General features: G+C 44.3%; 1 pseudogene; it reads right to left on the bottom strand.

The window, feature by feature from the left end:
* Positions 1–9507, bottom strand: part of LOC147449138 (uncharacterized) — a 47588-nt pseudogene extending 38081 nt beyond the window's left edge.
* Positions 9508–9772: the final 265 nt, after the last annotated feature.

Below are 9772 nucleotides of genomic sequence, written 5' to 3'. Positions count from 1 at the left end.
AGCTTGGAGAAGACGAAGGAAGCTCAAGGCACACAATAGAGAGTATGTTACTTAGTGTGCAATGGAAAGATAGTTAGCCCTAGAGTGATGGGCGTATATACAATGCACGGGGGAAAAAACCTCCTAAAGAGGGAAAAAATGCCCCGCCGGTCCTAGTGTGTTCACACACATCACTACCACATGTATATGGTAACAAATCCCCCCTGGAGTGATGCGGTGAATGAGAGCTGGCACATGAGTAAAGGGAAGTGCCATGCCCTAAGGACAGGATCAGTCCACAAAGGGGAGTAAGCCCAAAGCTTTGCGGAAAGCTTCAAGCTTCTCACGAGACAATGCCTTTGTGAAAAGATCTGCAAGGTTGTCCTGTGTTGGCACATAAGCCAAGCTGATCTCTCCTGCTGAGAGCCTCTCCCTGACATAGTGGTAATGCACCTCAATGTGCTTTGTGCGAGTATGAAAAACTGGGTTCCTCGCAACTGCCAATGCACTCTGACTGTCAGTGTAGATAGTGTTGGCAGTGTCCTGTCCAACACCCAAGTCAGCCATAAGGCGTCTGAGCCATACACACTCAACCGTAGCTGTGAAGACTGCCCTGTACTCAGCTTCACAACTCGAAGTGGCCACAGTAGGTTGCTTCTTGCTCAACCATGATATACATGAACTGCCAAGCATGAAACAAAAACCACTTGTGGACACTCGCGTGTCAAAACAACCAGCCCAATCTGAGTCCGAAAAAGCATGTAAGTCTGGCGGCAATGATCCCCCCTTGGGATAAAACAAGCCAAGATGTAAAGTGCCACTAAGGTAGCGGAAAATCCTCTTGACAGCCTGCCAATGCTTAGACCCTGGGCTATGCATAAATCTGCTGACCTGCGAGACTGCAAACTGAATATCTGGCCTCGTGTTGCATACATAAATGAGGCAGCCAACAGCAGTTTGGTAAAGAGTGACATCAGCAGGATCTCCAGCATCATGTAGACTCAACTTCAAACCTGTTTCCATGGGAGTGGCAATAGGTTTGCAATCCTCAAGTCCAAACTTACATAGCAATGTCTTTATGTAACTTTTCTGACACAAGGCAATACCACCATCACACTGCTTAAACTGTATACCCAAGTAATGATGCAACAGCCCCAAATCTTTCATCTTGAAAGTAGCATTCAAATCAGCCTTAAATTCAGCAATATGTCTCTCATTTGGTCCAGTGATCAGCAAATCATCAACATAAAGAACCACAATGAGAAATACATCATCCTCACGCTTTACATACAATGTGCTTTCTGTTGGACTGTTACGAAAGCCTCGTTTAACCAAATGAGTGTCGTGCTTTCTCATACCAAGCACGAGGAGATTGCTTCAACCCATACAAAGCCTTCTTACATTTGCACACTTTGTCCTCTTGTCCTTTTATGACAAAACCGCGAGGCTGCATTACATAAACTTCCTCAAATATGTCACCATTCAAGAAAGCAGTAACAATGTCTGATTGATGTACATCCCAACCAAAATGAGCTGCCAATGCACATAGAAAACGCACAGTAGTCATACGACAAGTGGGAGCAAAAGTCTCTTCATAATCTATGCCTTTTTGTTGTGCATAACCCTTTGCAACAAGTCGAGCCTTATGGCGATCGATCTCACCATCCGGCTTGCGTTTCAACTTGTAAACCCACTTCGTACCAATGGCCTTTTTGCCAGGAGGCAAATCACATAAAGTCCATGTGTCATTCTCTATAAGTGCATCATATTCTGATTTCATGGCAGTAATCCAATTTTCTGAATCCTGTGCTTCATCAAAAGACAGAGGCTCCTCAACATCATGTAAACTAGACACAGCCAAAGCATAACAATCTGATGCATAAGATGCATGGCGAGAGCCTGAACGAGTACGACTAGATAAAGGTGCATGCTATTTACTGTCACGCAAAGTGTGCACCAGCCATTTTGGCATACCTCTAGCCTGCTCATTTTCAGCCCTTTCCTCATCAAGTACATCATGTACATCTGCATCAGTAATAGGCTATTCTAAAACATTTTCAGAAACCCCCATAGGTTGTACATTTGCCTCATTGGAACTTACATTCGTATTTCCACCACTGAAAAGAGGCAACAAAGTGTCATAAATGTCCTGTGAGCTTACATTACTGTCTCTAGTACATAACAGCAAGGGCTGAACAGAGTCTTCCACAAACACTACATCCCGTGAAACCAGAATACGTTTTGTTTGCGGATGATACAACCTGTAACCTTTGCTTTCAGCACTATAACCAACAAAAATACATTTGACAGCCTTATCATCCAATTTTCTGCGCTGCACTTGTGGCACCAAAGCATATGCCAAATAGCCAAAAACACGCATGTGCTCAATAGAAGGTTTTCTATCATGCCATGCTTCATATGGAGTAATAGACTGCAAAGCTTTCGTAGGACACCTGTTAAGTACATAAGTGGCACACATGATGGCCTCAAGCCAAAAAGAATGCGGCAAAGCTTGACTTTTGACCATACATCGTGCCATTTCCGTTAGTGACCTGTTTTTCCTCTCAGCAACACCATTTTGCTGAGGTGTATAAGGCACTGTACATTGGTGTTTTATCCCACGACTAGCCAGAAATGCATTAAATTCATGAGACATATACTCCCCCCCTCGATCGGAACGGAGGGTGCCCATAGTACATTTTGAGACATTTTCAGCCATAGCCAAAAATTGTTTGAAGCACATAAAAACTTCGGACTTCGCTTTAAGCGGAAATACCCATGCATGCCTGGAGTAATCATCAATGAAAGTCACGAAGTACAGGTAATTGCCCAAGGACGGAGTTTGCATGGGCCCACAAACATCACTATGCACAAGCTGCAACCTGCATGTGGCCCTAACTGAACCATCCTTTGGAAACTTAGAACGCTGCATTTTACCCAGAATACAGCCTTCACAAACATGTTTGACAGGTGCTTCAAGAGGCGGCAAAGAAGCAACCATATCAGATTTCTGCAAACGCAGCAAACTGGCAAAATTCAGATGACCAAAACGTGCATGCCAAAGTTTTGCATCTGAAATAGCCCTTGAATCTGCAACAGCATTTGCAAAATTTTGTCCACACTTGTCATACAAAGTGAGCTTATACAGCCCACGGCACAAAAGCCCAGATGCAACAATTTCATCACCAAAACTGAGATCATGAACTGTACATCTGTCATCCACAAATTTGACTACAAGTCCAAGTCTAGCAAGTGCGGATACAGACAAGAGATTCTTCTTGATCCCAGGTACATAAAGTGCATCAACAAGTGTGAAGGAACTGCCATTAGCAGCAGTGAGCACAATCTTTCCAACTCCCTGAACTGGATAAGAGGCGTTGTTGGCACAAGTGACTGAATTCCCATGAGGGACAGACTCGAGAGAGGTAAACAATTCACGATGTGAGGTAATGTGCTTTGTAGCACCACTGTCGAAATACCACACATGTGAATCTGCAGCAACTGACAAGCATGCATCATGGACAGCAGGATTGTAAGTGCACTCTGCGCTAAAAGCCCATTCTGCATCAACATCAGCATCACAATCTCCTTTCACAGAAGACTCAACAATGGCTGCATTTGTAGTGGAACCAGCATTTGCAGTGGAACCACCCTCTTTCTTCTTAGCCTCTTTGGCCTTCAACTTAGGACACGACTTGATCAAGTGATCATTGGCTTTACAATAATGGCAACGCATCTTCTTTTTGCCCTTATCACCAGAATTGCCAGACGAAGTGCTGCCACCAGAAGCATTAGGAACAGAATTTTTGCCACTCGCAGCAGAACCATAAGAAGTGGCTGCATTACTGTTACCACCCTTTCTTTGAGAAGCAATAAAAGCCTGTTCAACTACACGCTGCCTAGTCCTGTTTTTTCTAGAAAGTGACTCTTGCAACAGCAATGTGCATAATGCATCAAACTTGACAACTTCAGGATTTCCTTGGGTCATCAGTCTCCAAGTACTAGCAAAAGTCTGGTAGGAATCTGGTAAGGCATCAAGAACAGTCTGCACAAGGGAACTGTCCGAAATGACTTCACCTGCAGAAATGAGTTGCTCATTGATATCCTTGACACTAGCAAGGAAAGTGTCCATATCATCTTCCTCATGCATAATCTTCGACTCTAGCTCTTTACGCAGCAAAGCAATTTTAGCCTCATTGCGGCTTGCATAAAGACCTGCTAGAATATCCCAAGCCTGTTTTGCAGATTTTGCTGAACGGATGTGAGAAATAATGGTGCGCTTCACAGACAACGCAATCAATGCATGAGCCTGCGCATCCTTAACATCCCAACGAGCTTGTTCTGCCGTAGGCAAAACAACTCTAACAGCTGCAATCCTTGCAGCAAGACCTGCAACATCCTCAACATCGCCTACATCTTCAGAACCAGGACGTACATCAATGCCCTGCACAATGTTCCAGACACCTTTTGACACAAGAACATGTTGCATCATATAAGCCCACATAGGGTAGTTGTCCCCATCCAACCTGTCCTCAGCAGCAAACATCTTGAACACATCTGTGTTGTTGTTGTCAGCCATGGTAAATGCTGCACCTGATGTGAAAACTGCCCGAAAATAGGAGAAATGGAGCGGGAACAACTTGTGCTATATAGCACAAACCGTAGAAGACTATAAGGCACCTGTTATGCAGAAAACGGCACTGACAGAAAATCTGCACAAAATGACGAAATAGCCTGTGCAGTACTGCCTGTAGTGGAAACGGAGGCCGAAATGAGCCCAAATCAAAATTCTGAGCAGACCCAGCTCTTTGAGCTGGCCCAAAATATTTGTCGACCTGCGAACGCTCGCCAAAGCTCACTGAAATTGGAGAAAGTGAGCAGGCGTGTGCTGGAGCAGCTGGCGACTAAGCCCGGGAGGACGTGACCTGCTCTGATACCAATTGTTGGAATTAGGGTTGCAGAGAAACACACACAGCTTGGAGAAGACGAAGGAAGCTCAAGGCACACAATAGAGAGTATGTTACTTAGTGTGCAATGGAAAGATAGTTAGCCCTAGAGTGATGGGCGTATATACAATGCACGGGGGAAAAAACCTCCTAAAGAGGGAAAAAATGCCCCGGCGGTCCTAGTGTGTTCACACACATCACTACCACATGTATATGGTAACAGAAGGAAAATGCTTTCCTGCACGTTTTTGCATCTCACAAACAGATCGAGATTCTGCACTGTTTGGGAGATATTTCCAAGTTTGTTACCACTTCTTCCATAGGTGCAATCTCTCTCTCTCTCTCTCTCTCTCTCTCTCTCTCTCTTTGGCGCTTTCCAACATTGTAGAAGGTGTCTTGAAGAAGAAGATCTTCTCTATCTCTTGCGCATGAAAGCGTACCAGAAAGATAAGGTATCTAGGAAGGCGCAAGTGTAGCAACAAGAATAAGGGAGAAGGATAGAGCAAGGCTCTTCTTCTTGCATAGAGCAAGGCTCTTATACATGTATTGCAAGGTTATATGGAGTAGAGCAAGGCTCTTTGAAGAAACGTGCAAGGCGCATCTATTTTTCTCTCTCTTTCTCAGCAGCTACCATCAAAGCATACCTTTCTTCAAAGAAAGGCTTTGAGAGGTAGTAGGCTATGAGCAAGAGCAAGGCTCTCAAAGATGATGATAATATAGTGCAGGCCACGGGCCCATGCCATTGTTCACATGCCTAACCTTCTTGATCACTGCTTCGTGAACCTAGCCACTTTTAGCGCTCTTGTGGCAAGAGAATTTTGAAAGGAACTTTACAACGTTGAATCAGAACGTGACAACCCTTATTGACTTGCTAAAGATCTTCATCAACAATCAGGCTCAAGGAGCCCAAGCACAAGGTGCTACATTCCAACAAGCACAAGGTGCTCTAACAGTAGGTAAAGGGTACACAAAGGGAGGTACCATACGATTGGGTACTCCAAGTAGAGAAGCAAGACTTCATATAAATGTATCAAGGGTGCATAACACCAAGTATTCATCCATATGTCTTTCTCGAGGGATTAGACAAGAAGGCATGGTCTTCTTGAAGGCAAGGCCTTGTACTAGAAAGCAGTGTTCTTAGACACTTCACCTATTTAAAGGGGGGCAAAATAAATACATAAATATTATGCTATTGAGAATGGTGTAGGTGATGCGTGGGTGGAGTGTAAGTGAGGGAGCTCAACTAAACCTCGTATATATGGTGCAAATTCTCCATGAGCTAACTATCATGTAGCAAGGCAAATCTCCTATGGAGCACCATAATGTATAGAGTGCATGATGATGACGAATGCGCTAGTGTCAAGAACTTCGTGTGCTCTCCATGTATATGTCTTATGTGCTTTGTGTATATCTCTATGTCATCCCTTTGTTGTGTGTGCTATACTATGTGTCCGTCCTCTTGTGTCCCTCCCCCAAAAAAAATTGCATGGCAAAGGTCTCCTTTAATAGGCTTCTGGTGGAATATGGACCTTCCATAGTGACTAATGGACAAATTACCCTTGTCAGAAACTGGAAAAAATGACCAAGACCACAGTTTTAAGGGCCAAAATCCATGAAACTTTCTCAGAAGTGTTTTAAAACACAATATACAGTCACACCAAATCTCATCCAAAATAGATGTCAAAACAACTCAAGGGGGGAAATCGCGATTTTTTTTCCCTCTTAACGCTCCAAAGCTAGGGGGTGGAAGCTTTCAACCCACAAACACTTTTACCTACCCCTAAAACAAATATCCATGAGGTGTCCCCACCCACATTAGTTACCAGTTGCCCAAATTATAGATTTATGCAGTTTCAAAAACAGGAAGAAATAGCCTAGTAAGGGCACCAATGATCTTTATACATCTAGAGGACCAAGCACAACAAGTTTGGGAAAAATCGTGATTTTTTCCCTACCTCTATAAAGGATGAGGTTTTGGTCATTCCCTCATGATTACCCATGCGAAAAAAAAACCCCTCTCAAAGTTTGAAGACACACATGAAGGTCAAAATGGCGGTAAACAGACTAGGCAAACCGATAGAAAGTGATCAAAACAAGGGCCAATTAGTCCAATTTCAACCACAGGTGGATACAAGGTCTTCTCTTCATTCAAGGAACATGCAGTATCAACCTCATCAAGAAAAGCCTCTCAATCATATTCTATCCGTCCAGGAGTCGGGCTCGTGTCTCCTCGATGTGCTGTTTGTCATGAGCCTGGTTAAAGCCTGCTAATGATGGCTGGATGGTCTCCTGCAGACGCATCTAAAATAGACCATCAAAAATAGACCACAAGAGGGGCAACACTGTGAAGTAGCCATATGGAGACTTCGTATTGGTAAGTGTTGATCCAGTTGGTGCGAACGACGACTCTGACGGTCTTATCCTTGACAGTGAAGTGTCTTTTCATGGCTTGTCGCTTGGTCCATCCGGCAGACGGAGGAATTTGCAGCAGCAAAATTGTTGAGCTCCCACAAATGATGTACGCAATGGCTCACGTTTGACAGTCATCAATGTTGTCATCAAATATGTCAATGTGAGTGTCAGTCTCTTCCCAGTTCACCTTGCCTCTGGGGTTGTGAACATGCAGCCCTGTCTCGTTGCGTGAGTGCCGTTCATCCGGCGCGCCGGTCCTGATCAAAAGCAGATAGAACCATTTGTCATATACATAATAATCAGCATTGAATGGGTTGGATAGGTTCTCTCTTTATGTGAACGTAGGAAAAAAAAGGGAAAATTACCAAAATACCCCTCTAATTTGTGGAAATTCCCAAAATACCCTTCAAGTTTAAAAAATTCCCAAAATACCCTTGCATCTATTGGATTCTTCAAGGTTTTGTAATCTTTATTCCTTTTTGAGAATTGAGATCCGTTTTTGAGTGCTTAGCATGTAATTTGTCACAAGTTACCTCACAAAAAGGGCAATTATGTTAAAAAATAATGAAGCAATTCGTCTCCAGAGCGGTCAGTTGGTGGTGGTAGGGCGCCCTCAAGCCCAAGACCAAAAAAGGCCTCTACACACTTTTCTTCAAAGAAAAGGATATATTGTGTCTTCGCTTACCCTCGTGACTAAATGACACTCTAACATCCCCCCAGGGATCTATGATGCGAAAGCGGCATTGTGATCGAGATTTGATGCGCGTCGTTGCATTTGCTAGGAGGAATGAACTAAACCTTTGGGGAAATTATCAAAATACCCCTCTAATTTGTGGAAATTCTCAAAATACCCCCAATATTTTGTAATAGATTCCCAAAATGCCCTTCAAAGTTTTCGAAATTCCCAAAATACCTTGGTTGTTAGAGTAAATTTTCCAAAAGATAAAAAGATTGTAGCTTTTCATAAGAAGATTAATTGTCTTCTTACTCGGTCTACACTGCTTATTTAGCACGAACAAAAGCGAAAACAATTCCTCTCTCTCCTCTCTCTTCGCTTTCCCTTCGTCCTTGCCATCGCCTGGCGCTCTGCGTACCCGTGTGCTGCCCATCGCGAGATGGCTCGCCCCCTTGTCCCTCCACCATGATGTGCCTCCCATAGCCATGACCACCACCGCCACTACGATGCACCTCACTTCCGACCACGACTCAACATCGTGCAAATCTGTGACAACACAGCGTTCTACGTGGCCTTGCCTCTCTCCCTCTACAGGTTCAACACACAAGAGCGGCGAACCCACACAGCGAGAGCTCCACTCTCTTTCTGTCTGTCTCTCTCTCTCCGATGTCGTGTTATCGCAACCAGGTATACAAAAACTATGTGCCTTTCTCTCTCGCCTGCACGTGTGTGCTCCATCCTTTTTCACTTCAAATCCATCCAAAGGATCTCCCAACCGTTAATCGACCTGGTTCCAAAATTGGGGACACTTACTTTGTCTATCAATACAAAATACTAAAACTAGAATTTGAGGTGGTTATGTAAGCTTTAGAGATGAATTGCTTCATTATTTTTAGACATTTTTAGACATAGCTGTCTTTTCTTGGGAGGTAATTCGTGACAAATTACATGCTGAGCATGCTCTCAATTGTCAAAAGGGAATAAAGATTAGGGAATCCTGAGCAATCCAACCAAAATAGATATAAGGGCATTTTGGAAATTTTTGAAATTTGAGGGGTATTTCAGATAATGGGGGAGGGAATTCTGACTCCCCCTCCACGTGGCACACACTCCTCCATCCGGCTGACCCTCAGGCAGTGTGCTCTGAAGCCCGATTGTACAGGTCCTTGGGCAGGTGGTGTGCTTTGAACTTCTGAAGCCCGATTGTACACTTCCCTACAAGGGTTGGGGAGGGAGAGAGAGAGGAAGACAAAAGGCGGCAGATAGTGCCACTTATTGCAGCATTTGGAGGCGTGAAGCAGGCGCGATCCGTCTTCTCGATCGTTGCCTGTACTCGCAGAAATGGGCAGCAATCGCTGATCTACAGATTTGTGGCTCGCGGCAGCGTAGTTCTGGTAGACTATTGCCAGTGCCTGCAGAAGCTCCTGCAGCCCTGCTACTCGGCCGGCCTGTAAGGAAGTCAGAGCGCAAGTTGCGAGTTGACGCAAAAGTCATGCGTGAGTTAGGGGGGGGGGGGGTTTAATAATGCCACGTGGGCAAGGCATCTCTCTCTCTCTCTCTCTCTCTCTCCCCCCCCCCCCCCAAAACATCAGGGTTATTTTTTCGATTCTTTACACTATTTTTCTCTATTTTTGGGGTGAAACATTTCCTCTTCCCCTTGCCCTCAACATCCATTTTTGAAATTGAAAATGGCATGATATTAAGTTGAGACACATTTTTCCTGAACATTTCTTTGAATGCACGCATGCATGCTTGCATG

The sequence above is a fragment of the Adiantum capillus-veneris genome, chromosome 10, assembly GCF_014529385.1.
Source record: "Adiantum capillus-veneris isolate H3 chromosome 10, ASM1452938v2, whole genome shotgun sequence".
Taxonomy (NCBI): domain Eukaryota; kingdom Viridiplantae; phylum Streptophyta; class Polypodiopsida; order Polypodiales; family Pteridaceae; genus Adiantum; species Adiantum capillus-veneris.
The sequence above is the reverse complement of the archived record's forward strand: the minus strand, read 5'-3'. Positions and strand labels throughout refer to the sequence as shown.